The sequence below is a fragment of the Mixophyes fleayi genome, chromosome 8, assembly GCF_038048845.1.
Source record: "Mixophyes fleayi isolate aMixFle1 chromosome 8, aMixFle1.hap1, whole genome shotgun sequence".
NCBI classification, from domain to species: Eukaryota; Metazoa; Chordata; class Amphibia; order Anura; family Limnodynastidae; genus Mixophyes; species Mixophyes fleayi.
Window position 1 is genome coordinate 119,756,504 of NC_134409.1, and position 25,527 is coordinate 119,782,030.

The following is a 25,527-nucleotide window of genomic DNA, read 5'->3' on the forward strand; positions in this document are numbered from 1 at the left end:
CACATACTGCAATATTACCAAGTTCACACATTCAGCAGTAAAAGTCCAGTGGTACTGCAATATTACAAAGTTCACACATTCTGCAGTATCAGTCCAGTGGTGCTGTGTCCTGTGCTCTGTCCTGCTGAGTTCCGTAGTGCTGCTGGGTCCTGTGCTGTGTCCTTTTCAGTCCAGTGGTGCTGTGTCCTGTGCTCTGTGCTTCTAAGGGCATAGTTATTTCCCCATTATTCCCAAGTTTTTAAAAAATAAAAAAAAAGTTAAAAAAAAAATAAAAATAAAAAATTTAAAAAAAATATATAATTATAACCAAATTTACAAAACCAATCCAGCAGTATAAGCCCATTGGTACTGCAATATTACCAAGTTCACACATTCAGCGCTAAAAGTCCAGTGGTACTGCAATATTACAAAGTTCACACATTCTGCAGTATCAGTCCAGTGGTGCTGTGTCCTGTGCTCTGTCCTGCTGAGTTCCGTAGTGCTGCTGGGTCCTGTGCTGTGTCCTGTTCAGTCCAGTGGTGCTGTGTCCTGTGCTCTGTGCTTCTAAGGGCATAGTTATTTCCCCATTATTCCCAAGTTTTTAAAAAATAAAAAAAAAGTTATAAAAAATATTAAAATTAAAAATTAAAAAAAAAAAGTAATTATAACCAAATTTGCAAAACCAATCCAGCAGTATAAGTCCATTGGTACTGCAATATTACCAAGTTCACACATTCTGCAGTATCTTGTGCTACATATAATGGAGACCAAAAATTTGGAGGATAAAGTAGGGAAAGATCAAGACCCACTTCCTCCTAATGCTGAAGCTGCTGCCACTAGTCATGATATAGACGATGAAATGCCATCAACGTCGTCTTCCAAGCCCGATGCCCAATCTCGTAGTACCGGGCATGTAAAATCCAAAAAGCCCAAGTTAAGAAAAAGTAGCAAAAAGAGAAACTTAAAATCATCTGAGGAGAAACGTAAAGTTGCCAATATGCCATTTACGACACGGAGTGGCAAGGAACGGCTTAGGCCCTGGCCCGTGTTCATGACTAGTGGTTCAGCTTCACCCACGGATCTTATCCCTCCTCCTCCTCCCCCTCCTACAAAAAATTGAAGAGAGTTATGCTGTCAGCAACAAAACAGCAAACAACTCTGCCTTCTAAAGAGAAATTATCACAAATCCTCAAGGCGAGTCCAAGGGTGTTGGTGGTTGTCAAGCCTGACCTTCCCATCACTGTACGGGAAGAGGTGGATCGGGAGGAGCCTATTGATGATGTAGCTGGCGCTGTGGAGGAACTTGATGATGAGGATGGTGATGTGGTTATTGTAAATGAGGCACCAGGGGGGGAAACAGCTGATGTCCATGGGATGAAAAAGCCCATCGTCATGCCTGGTCAGAAGACCAAAAAATGCACCTCTTCGGTCTGGAGTTATTTTTATCCAAACCCAGACAACCAATGTATGGCCATATGTAGCTTATGTAAAGCTCAAATAAGCAGGGGTAAGGATCTTGCCCACCTAGGAACATCCTCCCTTATACGTCACCTGAATAACCTTCATAGTTCAGTGGTTAGTTCAGGAACTGGGGCTAGGACCCTCATCGGTACAGGGACACCTAAATCCCGTGGTCCAGTTGGATACACACCAGCAACACCCTCCTCGTCAACTTCCTCCACAATCTCCATCAGATTCAGTCCTGCAGCCCAAGTCAGCAGCCAGACTGAGTCCTCCTCAATACGGGATTCATCCGAGGAATCCTGCAGCGGTACGCCTACTACTGCCACTGCTGCTGTTGCTGCTGTTAGTCGGTCATCTTCCCAGAGGGGAAGTCGTAAGACCGCTAAGTCTTTCACAAAACAATTGACCGTCCAACAGTCGTTTGCCATGACCACAAAATACGATAGTAGTCACCCTATTGCAAAGCGTATAACTGCGGCTGTAACTGCAATGTTGGTGTTAGACGTGCGCCCGGTGTCCGCCATCAGTGGAGTGGGATTTAGAGGGTTGATGGAGGTATTGTGTCCCCGGTACCAAATCCCGTCGAGATTCCACTTCACTAGGCAGGCGATACCAAAAATGTACAGAGAAGTACGATCAAGTGTCCTCAGTGCTCTAAAAAATGCGGTTGTACCCACTGTCCACTTAACCACGGACATGTGGACAAGTGGTTCTGGGCAAACGAAGGACTATATGACTGTGACAGCCCACTGGGTAGATGCATCCCCTTCCGCAGCAACAGCAACAGCTGCATCAGTAGCAGCATCTACAAAATGGCTGCTCGTGCAAAGGCAGGCAACATTGTGTATTACAGGCTTTAATAAGAGGCACAACGCTGACAACATATTAGAGAAACTGAGGGAAATTATCTCCCAGTGGCTTACCCCACTTAGACTCTCATGGGGATTTGTGGTGTCAGACAATGCCAGTAACATTGTGCGGGCATTAAATATGGGCAATTTCCAGCACGTCCCATGTTTTGCCCACACCATTAATTTGGTGGTGCAGCATTACCTCAAGAGTGATAGGGGTGTGCAGGAGATGCTTGCGGTGGCGCGCAAAATTGCTGGACACTTTCGGCATTCAGCCAGTGCCTACCGCAGACTAGAGGCACATCAAAAAACCATGAACCTGCCCTGCCATCACCTCAAACAAGAGGTTGTGACGCGCTGGAACTCCACCCTCTATATGCTGCAGAGGATGGAGGAGCAGCAAAAGGCCATTCAGGCCTACACAGCCACCTACGACATAGGCAAAGGAGTGGGGATGCGCCTCAGTCAAGCGCAGTTGAGACTGATTTCCGTGTTGTGCAAGGTTCTGCAGCCATTTGAACTTGCCACACGAGAAGTCAGTTCCGACACTGCCAGCTTGAGTCAGGTCATTCCCCTGATCAGGCTGTTGCAGAAGCAGCTGGAGAAAGTGAGGGAGGAGCTGGTAAGCCATTGCGATTACACCAAGCATGTAGCTCTTGTGGATGTAGCCCTTCGTACGCTTTGCCAGGATCAGAGGGTGGTCACTCTTTTAAAGTCAGAGGAATACATTCTGGCCACCGTGCTCGATCCTCGGTTTAAAGCGTATGTTGTGTCTCTGTTTCCGGTGGACACATGTCTACAGCGGTGCAAAGACCTGCTGGTCAGGAGATTGTCCTCTGAAGAGGACCGTGACATGCCAACAGCTCCACCCTCATTTTCTTCCACATCTATGGCTGCGAGGAAAAAGCTCAGTTTTCCCAAAAGAGGCGCTGGCGGGGATGCTGATAACATCTGGTCCGGACTGAAGGACCTGCCAACCATTGCAGACATGTCTACTCTCGCTGCATTGGATGCTGTCACAATAGAAAAAATTGTGGATGATTACTTTGCCGACACCATCCAAGTAGACATGTCAGACAGTCCATATTGTTACTGGCAGGAAAAAAAGGCAGTTTGGAAGCCCCTGTACAAACTGGCTCTATTTTACCTGAGTTGTCCCCCCTCCAGTGTGTACTCGGAAAGAATTTTTAGTGCAGCGGGGAACCTGGTCAGTGAGCGGCGAAGGAGGTTGCTTCCTCATAACGTTGAAAAAATGATGTTTATAAAAATGAATAATCAATTCCTCAATGAAGCACAGCACTGCCCTCCAGATAGTACAGAGGGACCTGTGGTTGTGGAGTCCAGCGGGGACGAATTTATAATGTGTGATGAGGAGGAAGTACACACTGTAGGGGGAGAGGAATCAGAGGTTGAGGATGAGGACGACATCTTGCCTCAGTAGAGCCTGTTTAGTCTGTACAGGGAGAGATGAATAGCTTTTTTGGTGTGGGGGCCCAAACAAACCAATCATTTCAGCCAAAGTTGTTTGGTAGGCCCTGTCGCTGAAATCATTGGTTTGTTAAAGTGTGCATGTCCTATTTCAACAACATAAGGGTGGGTGTGAGGGCCCAAGGACAATTCCATCTTGGAACTTTTTTTTTTGCATTATATGACCAATCAACAGTCGTTTGCCATGTTCAAAAAGTAAAACCAAATTTAAAAAAATTCAAGAAATTAAACCAAAAGTAAAATGCCCTGTCATAATTTAAAACAAGAGGTATTGACGTGCTCTAAAACTACTGTATTGTTGTTTATATTTTATAAACACTACACTTGAAAGCTTGAGTCTTTCAATGAAAAAGTAACTGTCCATTACACGAATATTTGCAACAGGGACAATTTTAGGGTTAAGAAAGTCAACTAATAAGACTTCGACGCTGTCTGTCTTTATAAACACTACACTTGGAAGTTGGAGGAGGTATTGTGGCCCCGGCACCAAATTTACTACCGGGGCCACTCCACTGTGCAGTCCATATTTAGGTGTATCAGATATTAAACAACGGTGACAGTTGATGCCCAATTTTTTAATTATATTGTTGGCGCTGTAAAAAATTGTGTTCCGGGCACACCACACTACGCAGTCCATACCCTTTTTTGGTGGAATTCTGACCCGTGAAGGGTTTTTTAATTATATTGTGGCCTCGGTACCAAATTGTGTACCGGGGCCACCACACTACGCAGTCAAGATAGATAGATGCGTATCATAGATAAAGTACATTCAGTGGTGTGGGGCAAATTGAAAAATATTCAAAATGCACTGACATTATCAAAAACAAGAGGTTTTCACACGCTGAAACTCCAACATGTATATGATGGAGAGGATGGAGGAGCAGCCGTATGTGCAGTGTAATGCAGACCTGTTGAAGGTTTTTTTATATATTTTATTGTGGTGCCCAGTGCCCACTACTCTACGCAGTCCAGATACTATTTTTGGGTGTAATTCTGACCTGTTGAAGGTTTTCTATATTTTATATTGTGGTGGCCAGTGGCCAGTCCTCTACGCAGTCCAGATACTATTTTTGGGTGTAATTCAGACCTGTTGAAGGTTTTCTATATATTTTTTTATTGTGGTGCCCAGTGCCCACTACTCTACGCAGTCCAGATACTATTTTTGGGTGTAATTCTGACCTGTTGAAGGTTTTCTATATATTATATTGTGAAGGCCAGTGGCCAGTCCTCTACGCAGTCCAGATACTATTTTTGGGTGTAATTCAGACCTGTTGAAGGTTTTCTATATATTTTTTTATTGTGGTGCCCAGTGCCCACTACTCTACGCAGTCCAGATACTATTTTTGGGTGTAATTCTGACCTGTTGAAGGTTTTCTATATATTATATTGTGGTGGCCAGTGGCCAGTCCTCTACGCAGTCCAGATACTATTTTTGGGTGTAATTCTGACCTGTTGAAGGTTTTCTATATTTTATATTGTGGTGGCCAGTGGCCAGTCCTCTATGCAGTCCAGATACTATTTTTGGGTGTAATTCAGACCTGTTGAAGGTTTTCTATGTACTTTTTATTGTGGTGCCCAGTGCCCACTACTCTACGCAGTCCAGATACTATTTTTGGGTGTAATTCTGACCTGTTGAAGGTTTTCTATATATTATATTGTGGTGGCCAGTGGCCAGTCCTCTACGCAGTCCAGATACTATTTTTGGGTGTAATTCTGACCTGTTGAAGGTTTTCTATATATTATATTGTGGTGGCCAGTGGCCAGTCCTCTACGCAGTCCAGATACTATTTTTGGGTGTAATTCAGACCTGTTGAAGGTTTTCTATATATTTTTTTATTGTGGTGGCCAGTGCCCACTACTCTACGCACTCCAGATACTATTTTTGGGTGTAATTCAGACCTGTTGAAGGTTTTCTATATATTATATTGTGGTGGTCAGTGGCCAGTCCTCTACGCAGTCCAGATACTGTTTTTGGGTGTAATTCAGACCAGTTGATGGGTTTTTAATTGTATTGTGGGGAACACTCCTCTACGCAGTCCAGAAAGATACCTCGTTGCAACGTTTTGTACTAAAAAAAAAAAATTATTGTGAGGTGTTAGGTGTTCAGAATAGCCTTTAAATTAGTGGAAATTATTGTTATTGAATGTTATTGAGGTTAATAATAGCGTAGGAGTGAAAATAAGCCCAAAAACTTGATTTTTACACTTTTTAGTTTTTTTTCAAAAAAAATCCGAATCCAAAACCTTAAAACCGAACCAAAACATTTCGGCAGGTGTTTTGCAAAACAAATCCGAACCCAAAACATCGAGAAAATCCGGATCCAAAACACAAAACACGAGACCTCAAAAGTCGCCGGTGCACATCCCTAGTTTAGTTCATAGTGAATTGATAGGGTGCAGCCTCATGGATTTAGTTTCAACCCACAAAATGGCTGCTTACACTATGTTTACGTTACAGGCAGTGGCGGATCCAGGGGGGGGGGGGGGGCGATCGGGGCGATCGGGGCGATCGCCCCCCCTAGCAGACACTTGCTGCAGACGACTGCACAGTATGTGCAGGTCCGTCTAGCCGTGACAGGCAGGGACAGTGTGCTGCCCGGCTGCTCTGATTGTGTTTAAAACACAGTCAGAGCAGCCGGGCAGCACACTGTCCCTGCCTGTCACGGCTGGACGGACCTGCACATAGTGTGCAGCCGTCGGCAGCTTAAGATGTTAGAAAGGGGCGGGGCCTAAATCGCCCCCCTGCCCTAAATCGCCCCGGGTACAGCATTTTTCTAGATCCGCCCCTGGTTACAGGAGCAAATTAACACTTGAGATGTGGCTGTATCTGATTGTATTGTACCTTAATATTAATATTGGTTCAACCTACAAAATGGCTACCTACAGTGGTGGTCATTTATGAAATACAAAATGTCTACTCTGTAGTGGAAAAGCAGCTTTAGACCCACTGTGCACCTTGATTTCAAAAGTGTACTTGGATTGGTGCCAAAAGACTTATTGAGCAAGATGGCTCCATATGGTAGAGCAGAATTTTGCACAGACTGATGGGGGGAGTTTGGGAGTGGGAGGGCGCTACTTGCAAAGTACGCAAAAGGTGCACTGGTGTTTCTATTTTTGCTGAGCAATGAAAAAAGAAGATTTGTATTTGCTGAGTGAGATTATGAAAATGAAATAAAGGGGCGGAAACATTTTAGAGACTTTGTTGTGCAGAGGTTGCGCACAGCTATTTTCACTCCACAAATCTTTTTCCTGCACCGCCGGGGACCTCCTTGCACCTGGTGGGGAGAGGGGTGGTAAGTCTTGCGGTTAGGGTAGTCTCACCTTTTTCTTGACTTCTCCACACAGTGCCTCTATCCAAGTCACATTCTCTCTTCAGGCTGTTGGTCCACTAGAAATTGACACGAAGAGCTATAACTTAGAATTCTAGCGCCTGGGGCGAGAAAGACAAATGCTGCCCCCCTAGCCCTCAATTTTAACCAAATGAACTTAATATATTCCTAAATTGCGCTCCCCTTCATCGTTGCATCCTGGGCGGTCGCCCCTGTCGCACAGCCCTAGTTACGGCCCTGTTGACACAGTAAACCCCCAGCCTGACTCCTTGAAAATAGCTCGTGGAAACTCACACACACACACACAGTCATAGTTAAAGGGGATTTGTCACTTAGCACATTTATTGTTAGGCAGTGTACAACAAGATTAATCTCAGATATGATTGAAAAGGTATAGGGTAATGCACACGCAACATCATAAATGGATAATAACAAGATACAATAAATTGGAAGCATAATATTATCTGTACGATAATGCCCAGTATTATTACTTGAAGATATATGACAATAGACACTAATTGGACATACGCAACATTTAATGCAATGGATGAATGAACAGCAATTATGATGTAAATATACAAAATCATACTTATGACAATTTAAGCAACAATTAAGCAGTTTAATAAATTCGACTCCGAATCAGAAGAATGAGGCTGTATATCAACATCATGTTAGTTAAGTACACTTTGCTTAAATCACAGGTTAGGGTAGAAAAGTATTACTCATAATTTACCTACGGGCGCACACTCATACAAGAGATAAGTTGAATCTTGGATATATAGATAAAATGGAGAAATGGAAACATACTGAACCATAAATGGATCTGAATTTTAAGAAGATGATGTAGTAATGAATAGTATTACAAACTTAATGACTCCGAAAAATGAAAATATAAATGAGGATAACATGCAATATGAAAAATATAATGATAACAGGAGTTGTAGTCCCAGACTAGTATCATGAAGAAGATAATGTGACAAGTGATACACCCAGTTCTAGGAGTAACTGGAGATTCATTGCACACCAAGAAATGCTGACGTGCAAGGCTATACCTCTATCTCAAACAAAGTGTAACATAGGCAAATGGCTCCAGGTGTGGTACAGTGCAGACTTAGTAAGATTACTCACACATGCAGCAGACACTGACCAATTCTGGAAACATGGAGGACCCTTTAAATAGGAATCAAAAGCTTGGAATGACCTACAGTGACTCTCCCACCCTAAAATCATATATATTTAGGGTAATAGAAATAGCAGCAGCAACCTGGAACAAAGCCAAAAAGACATGACAAATAGCAGACAACTGCAACACCGATGTACTCTCCCTGAACTGGGGCGGGACTAAGAATATTTCTCTGTCGTCCTGGGCTCCCTCAGTTCATTTGTGCTGGACCAGAAATTCCACTGTTACTCCGGACTGGACCTGGACTCTCACTGTTTCCCGGCAGCTGTACAGGATACCTGGTAGCTTTCTCTCTGGCAGTGACAAATACTCCTCAGGGACTGGTAACTACCTCTGATAGTCTGACAGCTAGCTCTAGCAATCTGACATTTCTTCCTGATAGATTAGCAACTTTTTGGGCTAGACTGCCAACCCTATATGTACATTTGGCAGCTCTCTTTGTTTAAGGGCAGCTTATTTTGTGAGACTTGTAGCTCTATCTATGGGGTGTGTAGCCCTTCTCATCTCTTACAATCTCTAAGTGCAGTGTATTCCCTTTGCTTTTCTGACTGGTTTTTATGGCACTTGTGAATGCAATGCTCATTGCAGACAGCTTTATGGCACTGATTTAGGCAATTCTGCAGCTCCTTGGGTTAGAATATCCAACCAGGCAATGGCTGTGTCTACCTCCTCCTCTGCCTTTCTCCTGCGCTTTGCCAGTTCTGGTGGCAAAAGCCCCTCCCTTGGAAGGCTCTATCATTACATCATGTATCCCGGCACCATAGGCAAGCCAGGATCTGGAGTTTTTGCCACCTAAGGCTGCATTAGATGGCCTCCTTACTACCTCCTTCCCTGCCAATCATCTCCCGGGACACACCACCCAGAAGGTGAATGCTAAGTTCAAGGCTTACACTTAGATATTGCAGTCTTTAGTAACTCTCTTTAGTACTTCTTTCTACTTTGTAGAAGTTGACACACAATCATGTGACATATAATAAAAACAGTCCTGTTGTTCTCTCACATGATATATATATATATATATATATATATATATATATATATATGTTGTGACGTTTATACTTTTGCACTGTGCGTCTTGTCAGATATTTCCATATTTCTACCTCTCTGCACTACCCACAGTTGAAGTATGTGGAGACATCTCCATTTAGATGCGCAGGTGCAAACTTCAGATCACTCTATAAATGGATGCATTTAAAGTATAGCTTTATTTTCAACATTTTAAATCATATTCCCAAGGTGAAGTAATGTAACATATAGTTTGAAATAAAGAAAACAGCAAGGTTTCCTCCATTTGTATGTATTTTCATGCCATGTCCATCAGAGATCACATGCTGGTAGATAAACTGGACCAGGGGCGGATCCAGGGGGGGGGGCGATCGGGGCAATTGCCCCCCCCCCCAATACACTCTAAGACACTGCTGCTGCATTTAATTTGAGTTGTAAACTCACTGCCAACAGGACGCATTGTCCAGGCAGCCCCGTCCCCGCCCCGCCCCGCCCCCTCCCCAGGACATGGACTGGTTTTTCCACTTTCACTCACCTAGGTGCTGGGCTGGCTGACCTAGCAGACTGGGAGGAGGGAATCACCAGCCTTCTCATTCATTCACGCTAGGTGGCGGCAGCAGCAGCAGTCAGGCATTATCACACTACACTATTACACTCTATTACAGTCTGTCTGGGGGGTCTGGGGCGGCTTATCACAGAGAGAGCACTGTAAATTATGGTGTGTTACTGATTTCTTTAGACAGGGGGACGAGCAGGAGAGTGGATTATGAAGTTTGAGTTGTAGATGATTTTCTGTGTATCCTCCATGGCAGCTGCAGCCCCAGTGTGTTTATTTAAGTGTACCATTTAAAAGGGAAAAAATAAATCTTTATTATTTATTTGTCAAAAAATTTAAATAAATCTTGATTTGTAAATTATAGCGAAATATAAAATAGTGACCTAAAGTAGTGATAGTGCTTCCAGGGTTTATAAAATGCAACTTTGTTGTCTTTATCTATATTAGATAGAACACTTTAATTTGTGTGACAATGATGACTCCATGTGATTTAAAATGGCTGACTGATATATAGGTCCCACTACCACGAGTTTGTGTAATATATAATATAATATATATATATATATATATATATATATATATATATATATATATATGTGTGTGTATATATGTATGTGTGTATATGGGTGCAGGCCCGGGAGGAGTTAGGACTGGAGAGGGGGAGGAGTTAGGACTAGAGAGGGGGAGGAGTTAGGACTGGAGAGGGGGAGGAGTTAGGACTCATCGGTAAAGCGCCCCCCCTAAAAGAAAAGTCTAGATCCGCCACTGAACTGGACTTACCTACCAGCACATGAGTGAATTATTTTCATGTTCTCAAAAATGTATCTTTAGGTAGGGTTCTCTTTTGAAAACTGTAAACAGTCAAACTTAAGAAAAGAAACTGTCTACTTTTTTATTGACCTTAGAAATAGAGAATTAATTACTATGCAAGTCCTGTGCAAAAGCTGAGATGTCATATTTTTTATGTCATTGTGTTGCTAAATCACATCTGTAGGTACATAGATAAAGGTCCGAAAGATGCACATAATTTTCAGCTGGACAATGGGATGCTAAAAACCATGAAAATAAAGTGGTGGCTTTTTGACCCTGTTATTTAAATAAGCACAAATGTGGCTGACTGAGCATATTTGAAGATGTGTCTACAGTTCACTAAGGGGAGATGAGCGAAACAGTTTTTATTTCCGGTACTGAGGACAGTACTAAAAAGTCAGGGTTTGTAAGAAGCCTCAGAATTTGGTCAGATTCGAAAATGAAAAGCAAAAAAGCAAAATTAATCTCCCATGCATTTGTCACATGTAATAAAACTATAGATGCTCACTGACCCCCGTGAAGTAGTTTTGGTTTTGGTTTTAGATCTGGATTAGCTTTGTGTTTTGGTTTTGGCAAAACCACCCTCGTGTGTTTTGGTTTTGTATTTTTTTACAAAAATTGCTAAAATATGCTAAAATCACATAATTTTGCTCTTTTTTTTGATCCTACATTATTATTAACCTAAATAACACTAATTTCAAGTCATTTGCAGTCAATTTTGACCACATCACAAGTCACATTTTTATTGTCATACACTTTCGGACAAATACTGCAGCGACCTGGCTGGATGCTAAGCGACAGAGCAATGACTCAAACACACGGCAGTTCATAGCGCATCTAAAGAAAAAGTCAGAAGAAAAGCCTGCAAGGCCTAGTATTTGTATTTCAGCAATGACTGTTAGCAATGGAGCAATGGAGCTCTTCTATTTGGGTGTATATAACACCATACACTTTTTTGTGAAAGTTTAGAAGAAAAGCCTGCAAGGACTAGTAGTTGCATTTCTGCAATGGGATTTAACACTGGAGCTCTCCTTTCTGTGTGTTACCTATATAACACAGTAGAATTGGACTGCAGAATTACATCAACCCTGTAAGCACTATTATTTGTATTTTTCTGCAATGAGATTTAACACTGGAGCTATGGAGCTCTCCTGAATGTCACTGATTACTTTCTTTAACACTGCTACCACTCTCCTCTTTCAATTCTGTAACTTTGCCTGCCCATCTGCTCTACACTCTATGCTACCCCTTCTGTGTCCCTTTCTCAAATGGCGCTAGATCGCCATGGAGGGCGGTATTTATAGATTCCAAAACTCGCGAGATCCTAGATCCGACGACTTCACAAGGACATTTTGGCTCATTTTCGATTTCCAAAAAAGCGCAAAAGTACCGAGCCGACTCGGCTAGGTACTCGGATCCCCTAAGTTCGGGTGTGTTTTGTTTTCAAGGAACCGAGCCTCAGCATCTCTAAATAAAACCCTTCCCATACACAGTGCACAGTGAAATTACAAAAGTAAATAATTAAAAAGGGTAGTATTCCTCCAAAATCTTCAACCAGCACTGGTTTCTGGGGTTCCACTGCTACAACGCAATTCAGCCCAGGCTGGCTAGTGCAGATTGATGTCTATATAGAGGTATATGATAGACAGGAGTCTTTGGGACCTTTGGGGTGGCAAATTCTGATGGTGACTCATGTAATAAATACAGTCCTTACTCTTAATTAAAGCTGCACTACCAAGGAATAAAGTACGATAGCTTCACTTGCTCCCTGATGCCCCGGGGGCTTCTCCATGCCTGAGGGGAGGGGGGGGGGGGTGTTACTAGAAGGACCAATGACAGAGCCCTATTTACAGCTGGGCCTTCTGCTCATACACCTGTTCTGCAGCTCCTTTAGTTGGTAATGCATCTTCAAGATATAAATAAAACTTCTCTGCCATGATCTCAATCCGCTATTCAGATGTACGCTTATGCTTTGGAAGAAGATCCGGTAGTATGAGGCCAGGAAAGTTAAAGTATAAAGTCAATATAATACTTGGTGTCAGAAGTGACAGGAGCTCAAGAAAGAAATGCAAAAAGAAAAGGCTTGCAAGAATTACATTATGGATTGTCTCAAGCCTCCTGCTGGACTTAACCTGTTACAGGGCAAACTGTCAGAATACTGGAGAGAATATCTTCAGCGATTCAAAATGAATAATATCCTGCTACAGAAGGGACAAGCAAGTCATGTAGGGTACGCTTTCGTTCTTTATGTTGCTAGGGAAGGAGCAGTGGAACTATGCAACACCTTCACATTTGAAAAGGATGATCATAAATTTAATTTCCATACTATTATAGAGGAATTTTAGGACGGTTGTAATCCAAAACAGAATACAACATGTGAGAGGTATACATTATTCAACCATGCACAAGGACACATGTTAATTGTTCATTATTTTTTAGCAACTGAACTTAAAGATAGAGACAAGTCATGTGAGTTTGGGCAGTTGTGGAAATCAGACAGAATTGTTAGTGGGATTACATTGGCTGCAATTAGCAAAAGACTTGAACGAGGTGGACATTATACTTGAGAAAGCAGTACAGTTGTGTATTTTATCGGAAGCCAGAAAAGCACTGAATGCATGAATGCGATGCATGAATATGGAGAATAGTAATGCACATGCCTCCATAAGGAGCATAAGCATTTGAATGTGGAACATGAACAATTACTTAACAGCAATTAGAGATCTAAGCAAGGCGTAAGTGACAAAAAAAAACTACTGAACATAGTTAAATGTAAAAGGTGAGTAACAGAACATGAATCACAACATTTCTTAAAATTTTAAATTCGGGAATCGGGACAAGGAGACATGGTTACATCCCTCTGGGTGTGTGGCAGTGTAACATCTGGGGCCACCCCTCATGTAAAAACACCCCTGGATTGCAGTGTGTGCCGCACCCATTCAATGTAGTGAGCGGGACACTTCCCAACAGTCCCAGGAACAAAATATGTTCCAGCAGATTATGCTAGACAAGAGGTGGTTTGGTTGCTTCTGCTGTTAGAGGAACTGGGATAGTCAATATGTAAACTTAGTGTTATACAAAGACAACCGAGGAAAATATTGATATACAAAGACAACCGAGGGTGAGTCAGACTCATAGGGAAAAGATCAAAGCTTGAACAAAGTCTTTTTATATCATATATCACCATTTACATGGCTTAGAGGACATGATGTGACTGTGTTTGTTTAATGTGAGACTCTACCAAATCTCAAGCTTGAAGAACTCAGAACCAAAAAGGAACTCATATGCTAGATACACACAGTTAAGCAGTGTCAAGGATAAGGGCTGACAACAACTGTCGGTATAGGACCTGCCTATAATGAGGTGCACTTGATGCTAGGATGCAGGCTTAAATGTTTTGATCAAAATATGAACTAAAAGCTCATGTTTTCATATTGCTAGATACACAGAGATATGCAGTGTTAAGGATAAGCACTGATAATAATTGTCTTTTTTGCTTTGTTAACAGTCAATTAAGAAAATGGTTTATCATCTAATTTATTTATATTAGTAAATATATTCCAATGTATGACAATTTTACTGAACAGCAAATTATAGCGATAGGAAGGGAAAAAAAAATGATATAGAGACCTTTGCAAATAATTTCCATGTAGTAATGAGTTATATCTTACCAAGTAAAATATAATAAGAAGAATAATGTTGCACATGTTCACATTTCTTGCAGACATATTACAATGTTCATGTTTCTTTTAGCCATAATATATTTTCTGAATAAATTGTGTTCTCCAGCTGTATATTCTGCTCTTCAAATTCTTTCCCAGTCCTTGGCAATGTAAAGTTTATTTGTGTGCGGACTCTGCTCTTTTCTGCTGAAACTCCGGCTGACTCTCTTTAAGACTATTATACAAATTGCTTATATTTTTACTCACCCTGGAAATGTGGGTGATTGATGGTCTCATTACTGTAGTGACCAGGGTTGTAACGAAAGGTGACAAATAACTGCCATTCTCTCACTAGAAACCAGTGGAAACGGTGACTGAATTACAGTAAATAAAGTTAGAGAAGTTTTATGATGTCTAGGAAATAGCTTTGTGCACTTTTACTGTGACCATACATGATGTTTTTTCTTTTTTTTCTCATAAAAGGTTACATCCATCCAGACCACAGTCACACTCTGCTAATGAACTAAAGTACAAAGACCTATGATACTAATCATATATCTGGGCTTTCATGACTCATGACTTTTCACATACACAGCATTCTGTTCCCGTTTTAATAACTCAATATTGTAAGCTGCCTATCAACGTAATATTTACATAGTTACTATTGTCATAATTAATATGATTAATTAAAAATGTGTTTAACTATTATAATGCCGTGTCACTTGTCTCAGAGATGTTTTGGTTACATTTTTCTCAGTCACCTCTGCTCCTTCAGTGGTAATCGCTAATACGATTACCACTATTCCGACAACCATTTCACTCCCAAAAAAACCCACGAAAGTTCTAAAAAGCGATGTTAATATTTATAGACTTACCTTTAAAGCGACTCTGAACATCACAGATGGACCCGAATGCTGACCGCAAGTGATCTCAATTGAAGAGACTGTTTACTGTCATCGCGACTGGTATTCATCTGAATTTAAAGTGGTAATGTCGGGCTAAGTGTTTACACTTAACCTTCGGGGGCCCAACATTGCCACTTTAAATTCAGATGAATACAAGTCGAGATGACAGTAAACAGTCTCTTCAATTGAGATCACTTGCGGTCAGCATTTGAGTCCATCGGTGATGTCCAGAGTCGCTTTAAAGGTAAGTCTATAAATACTAACATCGCTTTTTAGAACTTTCATGTTTTTTTTTTAGGTGAAGTGGGTGTCGGATTTTTCTAAACCGAAAAACCGTACCCCACCCTGCTCCTTTATGTCACATTCTATACTAAAGAGAGGGCGAGACAGATTCAGCATGGAAAAAGAAAAATGACTAGAAATGTACGATTTTCATAAAAGTGGCCTAAAAATTAAATCAAAAACAGCTATGGCAGTGCTAGCATAATGGGGGTACAGACATATGCTTCTGCAGCACCTGCAGTAGGCACGCTGCCTTCACCCCTGGCGAGCACAGATGTTGAGGCTCCATTGCCTGTGGCATTTACAAACGTGAGTATCCAAGAGTCCTGTTGTAGCAATATTTGTCGTAAACTTACAAACTCAATTCAGATAAGCTCAAATTCTTTTATTTATTTCATAAAGCAATTATATGCAAGGATGACTGACTCAAAAAGAGTAGCCACGCCCTCGCAGGGGACCGAACTGCAAGAATGTGCATTGGCATGTCTTTTTAATTTTGCCTTCTGTACTCTTTTTTATTGTTGACACATTTATGTTGTTGTACTCACTGAGCAACTACTCCACCCCCTGTATACCCCCCCTTTGTTTTGGTTCCCTCTTATTTTCTGTACTCCTGAATATACATGAAAATAATTCTCAATCAACATCATTGATGGAAAAAAAATGATTAGCCACATCTGCTATGACAAATACACAATGTTTTATATCCAGTTTTACATAACATAAAAAGATAAGTAAAATGATAATGACTGGTTTAAAATTCATCATATCATTGAGCACCATCATATTGGGACAGTAACAGATTTCCTGCAACTCTCTGTGGTCAGACAGTTTACAGAAATGTCATCATCTTATCATAAGTAAACACCTTATAGCACAGTTGCCCAAACCCAGTCCTCAGGGCTCCCCAACAGTGCAGGTTTTCCGGATCACATGTGACATAATTAGGACCACCTGTGGATCTGTTACAATGTGTCAGTCAGTAATGAATACACCTGTGCTCCAGTAAGGATATATGGAAAACCTACACTGTTAGGGAGCCCTGAGGACTGGGTTTGGGAAACCCTGCCTTATAGAATGTAATGCACTGGTACATTCATATCCAGTTTCATGCAAGTCAGCAAACATCTTGTCTATGCTTCAGCCATTTTGCTTTTATCCAGCCATTTTACTCTCACAGTCCTGCCTACAGTTGGTACCCAACAGATGATACTCATAGACAGTAGTAGCTGATCGCATTTCTGTATAATATACTGCATATAATTGGATTGTATATAATTACAGTGTTGTTTGCAAATAATTTACCAATAATAATAACAAGTGTGGCCATAAGCCGAACGCCTTTAAAAGCAGTTGCTAGATCAAATGACAGGTACTTACCCATTTAGGGTTAAGTGCACTGCAGGTCCTAGCCAATTGGAATCCTATGGGAGTGTTCTCAAATCTTGTATAAAGGCTCCTCCCAAGGGATTCTGGGTCGATTTCACTGCTGGAAATACCTCCCTCTCATCATAAGTCCATGTCATGGGTTAACAATTGACATGTCTAATAATTTTTTCTCCCTCCGCACAGAGCAGGAACAGTATGTTGGCAAGGCATTTGTGAGTCGACGACTAATTCATACAGTGCTTCTGCTGATTGGCTGCAGGTCACTGCCCTCTTCAAAGTACTTTGGCTCTTGGTCTCTTTGTGAGGGGGATCCCTTGACCTACTTTGTGAGGGCACACCATTGTGAGTCCAGAGGAGTTGTAGTCACGCTGATGCCAGATTTAGCACCGGTCTATCATAAAGGATTATATCCTTGGTGCAGTGGTTAGTGCCGGATGGCCATGCCCTGTTTGGTTACTGCTATTAGTTGTAGTTGGCTCGCAATTTGCCTTCACTACCACCAAGGGCTAGATTTGCTAAATTGCGGGTTTGAAAAAGTGGAGATGTTGCCTATAGCAACCAATCAGATTCTAGCTATCATTTATTTAGTACATTCTACAAAATGAGAGCTAGAATCTTATTGGTTGCTATAGGCAACATCTCCACTTTTTCAAACCCGCAGTTTAGTAAATATACCCCCAAGTCTTGTTTTAAATAAGCTGTGAACTATTAACTGCCAACAAATTCTGATATCAGTGCCATTATTTTATTAAATAAGTATAGTTAAGACTTAACATGTGAGTGGGGTTTAATGCACTGAAAGTGACGCATCTACAATATGTACTTTATATAATAATGTGAAATATCCCAATAAGGCCTCTGTATCCAGACCTTACTATGGGATCTTGTCATCCGATCAGTGTACTATCAATGGCTTTTTTTCTTATGGGTTTCTAAGGCTGATTGTAACTTTGTTCTCATAATCCTATTGGTTAACTTGGCTAAGTTAATTAATTACATTAGACCAACACAATCATAATGTGGCATATCTAATTAAATCTATTTTAAAAATAGCATAGTTTTAATTAGATATGCCACATTATGATTTTGTCAGTCTAATGTAATTAGGCAATTTAAGCAATTTTTAATACGATCCCATATGTATCAACTGACATGGTCCTACTGACTAGCAGCAGTGATGAAAATTAACCAATAGGAGTATAACCATTTAGACACGTTTATAGAACTTTAACCACAAATTATACTATTATCACATTCTGTTTTTCTGCATCAAACCTTTGTTACCTTGTACTACAATGTATTCTGATCCATTCCACTTTTCTCGCCACCTCTTAATAAAAGCACCATTTTTGGTTTATCCCCCATACCACCTGCGTCCTTATATTGTGTGCTGAGAGAGACAGGTAGCTGTTCTCCAAGGTCAACCACCAGTAGGCAATAGTCTGAAAACACATCTGGGTCAAAACACAAAGGATGTCAACCATAAATCAACTTACCTTCACCACGTTACACATTACATTAGGTGATCAAAGATGCTGCTGCCATAATTAAGGGCTATATAGACACAAGTGACTAATGTAATTTAGGACCACAAATTGGTGTTATTCTCTGTTAATCTTTCCAAATAAAGGTTCATATAAATCTTTATGTGGGCAACATTCAGTTAATCATTTATTATTCATGGATCTGCTCCTTCCCTTCTTCAGGAATTTCACGCTGAAACAGTTTTACCAGGGTCTTCTCCATGTATGTCGTACAGCAAGGGCAAAAGTTTCTTGTTTGACAAAATAAAATGGCCAAGGAAAAAATGGGTGTGAGCAGTAGGACCAATAGGAAGCTGCAAAAGGCAGGTCCCATAGACTGTAATGAAGCACCAGTTTTTATCACTGCTGTATAACATAAAAATGGAAGAGCCCTGCAAAATCCTTTTCAGGGTGCTGTTCCTGGGGCTACACTAAAGATGAAGAAGCCTGCAAGGGAATATTTAACAAGTAACCAGAATTGCAGTTTGAAGAGTGAATAGGGAGCTGAGTTTGAAATAGATTAAGGTATTTTCATTACACTAAAGCCGAGTACATTTGTACTGAGAAGAAGAGTTACTTTCCAAACTAGCCGCACCTATGGCTATCTTGGACTGCCCCAACTATTCAACGTTGAGTTGATCAAACCTGGGATTATTAGTATGATTGACAGTTGACAGCTCACAAAGGTTGATATCAATCTTCTGCCGACAATATTTATGGGTATACTCAACAAGAATCCGTTCAATTTAGATTGGATAATTCTCAGAAAGACAAAGTGAATATTTAACAAGTAACTAGAATTGCAGTTTGAAGAGTTTATAGGGAGCTGAGTTTGAAATAGATTAAGGGATTTTCATTACACTATAGCCGAGTACATTTGTACTGAGAAAAAGAGTTACTTTCCAAACTAGCCACACCTATGACTAACTTGGACTGCCCCAGCTATTCAACATTGGGTTGATCAAACCTGGGAATATTAGTATGATTGACAATTGACAGCTCACAGAGGTTGGTATCAGTCTTCTGCCGACAATATTTATGGGTATACTCAAAAAGGATCTATTCAATTTAGATTGGATAATTCTCAGAAAGACAAGAGATCAATATAGCCAACCAACCAGAGACGCATGTGGTTTGCTTAAATTTGGCCAAGTTTTACTCTATCTCTGTCTTAAAATAATCTTTTTAGTATTGTCAGTGAATTCTTAATAAAATGTAACATAATTAATTTGCCATAGAACACAGTAGCTTGAAGCTTGGCAAGCATAGTCAGGCATACTTCATAAACTGCTTCTCCATTGTGCAAATTCTGCTTTCCTGGATCATTCTCTCTATTCCCACATTGTCACCATTTTATATATTAATGATATGTCCTTGGTGTTTTCATTAAAAACAACATTTGTTCTGTATAACAAAAGCTGAAATTGAAAATTTTAATTTTCCATCATGGTTGCCAAACTGTATGATGGGAAAAAATAAATTAACATTACCATACCATATCAAGGACAATATGTATGGCTTTATAGTAAAGCAATAAACAATAACTAAAACAACGTTCCTTAATTTTCAGACTGTTTTTATTAATAAATGTTAATAACATTTATTATTATTTTTTTAATTTTACATGTATATTGTTGGAATTGTGTTAATGTTCTCTCAATCTCTCAATGATTCCATTGTGTAATTGCACCTGAATATATGCATTTTGTGCTCTTAAGATGGGGCTCAAGATGCTGAATACTTGGTTATATTGTAGGTAGAAAGGGGCAAATTACTTTGACTCATTTTAAAAACTGGTCGACTTTGCTAAATAATTTGTGACTTGTTTCAAATTGTCTAAATTTGACAAATAGTTTACTTTTGCTTGAGAATAAGGCCAATCACAGTGCATGAAACAGAAATACTGCACAGTGTCATCATTCAGAAGATAGACAAAAACTCTGTTATTGTCATATCTCTCTCATTCCTCTGCCATGACTCTCTCATTGCAGCTCTCTCCATGTCGCTCTTATTTCAGCCCCTCCGTGTCATTCTCATGGCAGCCCCCTCTGCGTTGCTCTCATTGCAGCCTCTGCAGTGTCACTCTCATTTCACCCCCCCGTGTCCCTCTCTTTGCAGGTCCCCCTATAGGCTTCATTGCAGCCCTGCCTCCACCATTGGTCTCATTGCAGCCCCCTCACCACCATAGGTCTCATTGCAGCCCCCTCACCACCATAGGTCTCATTGCAGCCCCCTCACCACCATAGGTCTCATTGCAGCCCTCCTCCTCCCCCATAGGTCTCATTTCAGGCCCCCTCTACCCCCCATAGGTCTTATTGCAGCCCCCTCTCCACCATAGGTCTCATTGCAGCCCCCTCTCCACCATAGGTCTCATTGCAGCCCCCTCTTCACCATAGGTCTCATTGCAGCCCTCCTCCTCCCCCATAGGTCTCATTTCAGGCCCCCTCTACCCCCCATAGGTCTTATTGCAGTCCCTTCCCACTGGTCTCATTGAAGCCCCCTCCCCCACAGGTCTCATTGCAGCCACCCCTTCCCCCAGAGATCTAATTTCAGCCCTTCCTTCCCCATAGGTCTCATTTCAGCCCCCCTCCCCATAGGTCTCATTGCAGAGCCCTTTCTCACATAGATCTCATTTCGCCCCCCGTCCCCTATAGGTCTCATTTCAGGTCCATTCATATAGCTAGTCACTTACCTTTAGTAGGGACCTCCGGTTCTGCAACTCCACTGTGTGCTCCTTACTACACTTCCTTTCTGAGCACTGCATGGAGGGGTTGCTGGAGACAGTTATCAGTCTAATACATTTTTAAATACGTGAGGCTAATCTGTCTGTACAGACTCCTCTAAACGCTGTCTGAGCGCTGCAGGGAGTCTGTACAGAAATATTAGTCTCATGCATTTAAAGTGCATAAGAGTGATAACTGTCTCAGGCAGTGGGACTTAGGCGCCGGGGGGGCACACTGTGCCTGGGGTACATGCCTCCGGTGCCCCCCCCCCATCCTAGCCAGGCTCGGAATACAGTTGTAAGCTCCACTGTGGCAGGGAGTACATAATTCTCTTAAATATTCTCTTGAAAGCAATACTTAAAATGTAGGCTCCATATGAACAACTGTTAATAAATAATTAATGGATATACCCATATAAAAGGAGCTGTCAGCCCCTCTGGCATTAATTCTAATTAGATTGATGAAAGGAAAATCATCTGTGGGAGCAACTAGTGAAACAGGAGGTGAGCTGTCAGTGGCCTGGCCCCTGATTATACCTTCCTTCTGAGCACACTGTATTTGGCTGTATTTCACCAGCTCACCGATTTTACATTTTCCTTGTTTATTATCCTGCTCAGTTTCTCCTATATTGGTTTACAATCTATTGGAATCCAATACACTTGTGTAAGTTTTTTCCCCATTGTTATATTTTTGTCCATATCTCTACGACACCTTCTTTTTTTTATTCCATTCAGTATTGTCATAAATTGAAAATCCAATATTTATCTGCTTGCCATTACCCTTGTAGGTGTTCAAATATCCAGACAATGTATTGCTTGTTATCTCAACTTTGTATCTCAGTTTTATGAATGTTTTACAACACAGAGACATGTAGAAAATTAAATTTCCTACAATTTGTAATTAGTTATTTTAGCTATATGAGTGTAGAAATAACCAGGCATTGTCATCTCAAGGGATGTTTTTTTTTTTTGTTTATTTACAATGCACTGACTGCTGCAACACAAATATTTTTATGTCCTTGTCACTATCACTAGTCATTCTGTGGATCCTCTCTAATTGAATCCCTTGTTGTATTGGGAATTCCTCATAACTAGTTTATTGACTCTCAGTTACTTTATAGAATAAGATGATGACTTCTGTGAAGAAAAGAAAAGTGTCACCCAAGAATTTGTGAAATGGATATCACAAGGTGGACGGAACCACCATCATCTCCTTTATTAAATTGTTACACAAAGCTTTCTGTATTTAGTCATTCTTTCTGTGCATTTTGAATAAAACAGGGGCTATTTAATTAGGAGCAATAGTTCCGTAAGCAGCGTTGCGCTTTCCTTTGCCTCTCAAAGTGTAGGCAATTACGGTACGGATAGTTTGATAAAAAATGCTTAATTCTGCTCATTTTTTGCTTGCACTCCTAGGAGGTATGAGCAAAAATGAGCACAATAATCATATTTTATCATGAAATCAGTACAGCAAAAATAACGCACCAGACAATAACGGACATCTTTCTCCTAATTGAATTGCCCACAAGATGCCAGGTCCTGGCAGTGGTGAAAACAAAGTACATCTGGAATTATAATTACATGCCAGTGACAATTTGCAGCAGTTGGATGAGTATGATGAGCTAGTAGTACTGAAATATGATAGCTATCCTCAATGGGATGATGAGGATGGACATTTACACACATCCCATTGTGCTAGAACAGGTAAAGGGGTGTACAGGTTATATGGATGTGTATAAGTGGCAAGGGGCTTAGGGATGTGAGATGTGCATGAATAATGACAAGTTGCGAGGAATGGATAAATGGAAACTGGTGGGCTGTGGTGAAAAGAGGAAAAGCAGAAGCAGAGTATTACAGCAATTAAGTAGTCAATCTATGTGAAGGGTGTAGAAATGCGTTTTTCCGCTCTGCGTGGTTTCCTCAGTGTATTTTCTCTAAGAAGAGCCACTCTAGCAATAACACATTGCCCTATAGTACTTCCACCTGATTGTAATCCCCTTAATTACTTACAAAACAGGCTTGACCAGTGGGCAGAATTATACAACTTTGCCTTAGGACCTCTTCTGTGCCAATGTTCTAGTGTATTTTCTGAACTTGCATTCATTGCGCCTGGTGGGACAGTCACAGAAAAGCACAGTCAGTTATTACTGACAGCACGGTGGCTAAGTGGTTAGCACTTCTGCCTCACAGCACTGGAGTCATGAGTTTAATTCCCGACCATAGCCTTATCTGTGTGGGGTTTGTGTGGGTTTCCTCCGGGTGCTCCGGTTTCCTCCCGCAATCCAAAAACATACTGGTAGGTTAATTGGCTGCTATCAAAATTGACTCTAGTCTCTGTGTGTGTGTGTGTTAGAGTAATTTAGACTGTAAGCTCCAATGGGGCAGTGACTGATGTGAATGAGTTCTCTGTACAGCGCTGCGGAATCAGTGGCGCTATATAAATAAATGGTGATGATGATTATGATTACCCCAAAATGACGAAAAGCTGACATCCATAAAAAGGAATCAAGAAGAATACAAACATTTTTGGTTGGGACACCTAATTTTCTTCCCCTAATACCCTTTCCCAATCCTCTCATTTTTCTCCTTCACCTCCCCTAGCCACCTCCCTCACTATGAAATAAGCTCCAGCATACCCATGGCTGCCAGAGCATGCTGGCATTTTAGGAACCACAAGAATCAGCATGCCGGGCATCCTATTGGGGCCTGGAGAGCATCATGAAAAACTGAAAAATAGCCAAACACACATTGGATTAAAAAAGAACTTTAACTGAAATAAATACACACTCACACAAGACCCCGTTATTTTCTCACCTAGGTATTGGCATCATGGCTGGCAACAATGGAATCCTCTTATTATTTGTGTCCTTGATAAGGAGAACCTTACTGTGACCATCTGCAAATATGCAAGGACTATTCTGAGCATCTGTCCAGGCAAAATGTCCATCTTCATGTAAAAGCCTTTACTTTTCACAAAGTATATATTTCAGCATTTGTATGTAAATTTCAAATATAAACTAATCCAAATGCCCTACAAAGGTTCCTGCCATCTGCTGTAGTTCAGATGCTCCAGGGGAATTACAAGATTTTACTCAGCAGTTCATAGTTAAAATCCCAACTGATCACAATTACTTCCTCTAGTTTGATTTCAACTTTTTTTTTTACATGCCCTTTAATGCTGGACTAGCTAATTGGGTCCCCTCCAAATGCCCTGGACAGGTCAGGGTTAACAGCATAACAAAACTGAATATATATCTCAGTTTGTTTCCAACTACTCATTTCACTGCTTAAACATTTGTTTTACAATTACAGAACAATGGAGATGTTTATCTGACCAAAGAAAGGAGACTGTCATATGTTCTATGTTTACCAAGCACAGAACCAGAGAGGTTCTTGAACTTCCAGACGACTCTTTATATAGAACAATGCAGCTGAGTTATATAACTGACTGGCTCTATATTGGCCAACGCAAATTCTAGGTCACAGTGGAATTTTGACTCTGCTTTCCCCCCATGCATTATAACACTCGGGAGGTCGTTTATGAAATGCACTAAGTATGCATCACAAAACACCTTGGGCCTGATTCATCAAGGCCTGCATACTAAGCGCAATGTACGTTTGTTTAAAAACACACCTAAATTGGTTTGGAGTACTCCTGAATTCAACAGGAAGGAATCTGAAGATATATGCACTGATGAATTCAGGTACGTATGTGAAATATACATTTTTAAAAGAACGCACAGAAAAAAATAAATATTGAATTAATGTTACCTGTTAATAAAAGCATTAATGACAAAACAGCTAAAAGCAAAAACCAAAACAATCTCCTCTCCATCCACACTCCCGCCCGGTACCTGCGTTCGACCAATGACTGTCGCCTCTCGTCCACTCTGATCACCTCATCCCACTCCAGAATTCAAGACTTCTCCCGAGCTGCCCCCCTGCATTGGAATGACCTCCCACGTTCCATCCGTTTGTCCCCTAACTTGTGCTCCTTCAAGCGGGCACTCAAAACTCATCTCTTCCTTAAAGCCTACCAGCCTTCCAACTAACTCTCCATGCTCGCTCTCATCTCCTGGCTCCTCCTCTGTAGAGGTGTGCGCTTGCTTCCCTCCTCTGACTCCCTTTGTGCCGGCCGTCTGTTTCCCCTCCCTTTAGGAAGTAAGCTCTTATGAGCAGGGCCCTTCTCCCTCCTGTCTCTCTACCTTCTCTTCTGCTCCAACGCCATAACATTTACTTTACCTGGAGCCTTTGAAGTCTTGGTATTACTCGTTTATTGTTCTGTACTGTTATTCCCTGTACAGTCCATTGTTTGTACTGTGTTTGGCACAGTGGAAACCTTGTGGCTCCTTATAAATAAATAATAATAATAAAACATTT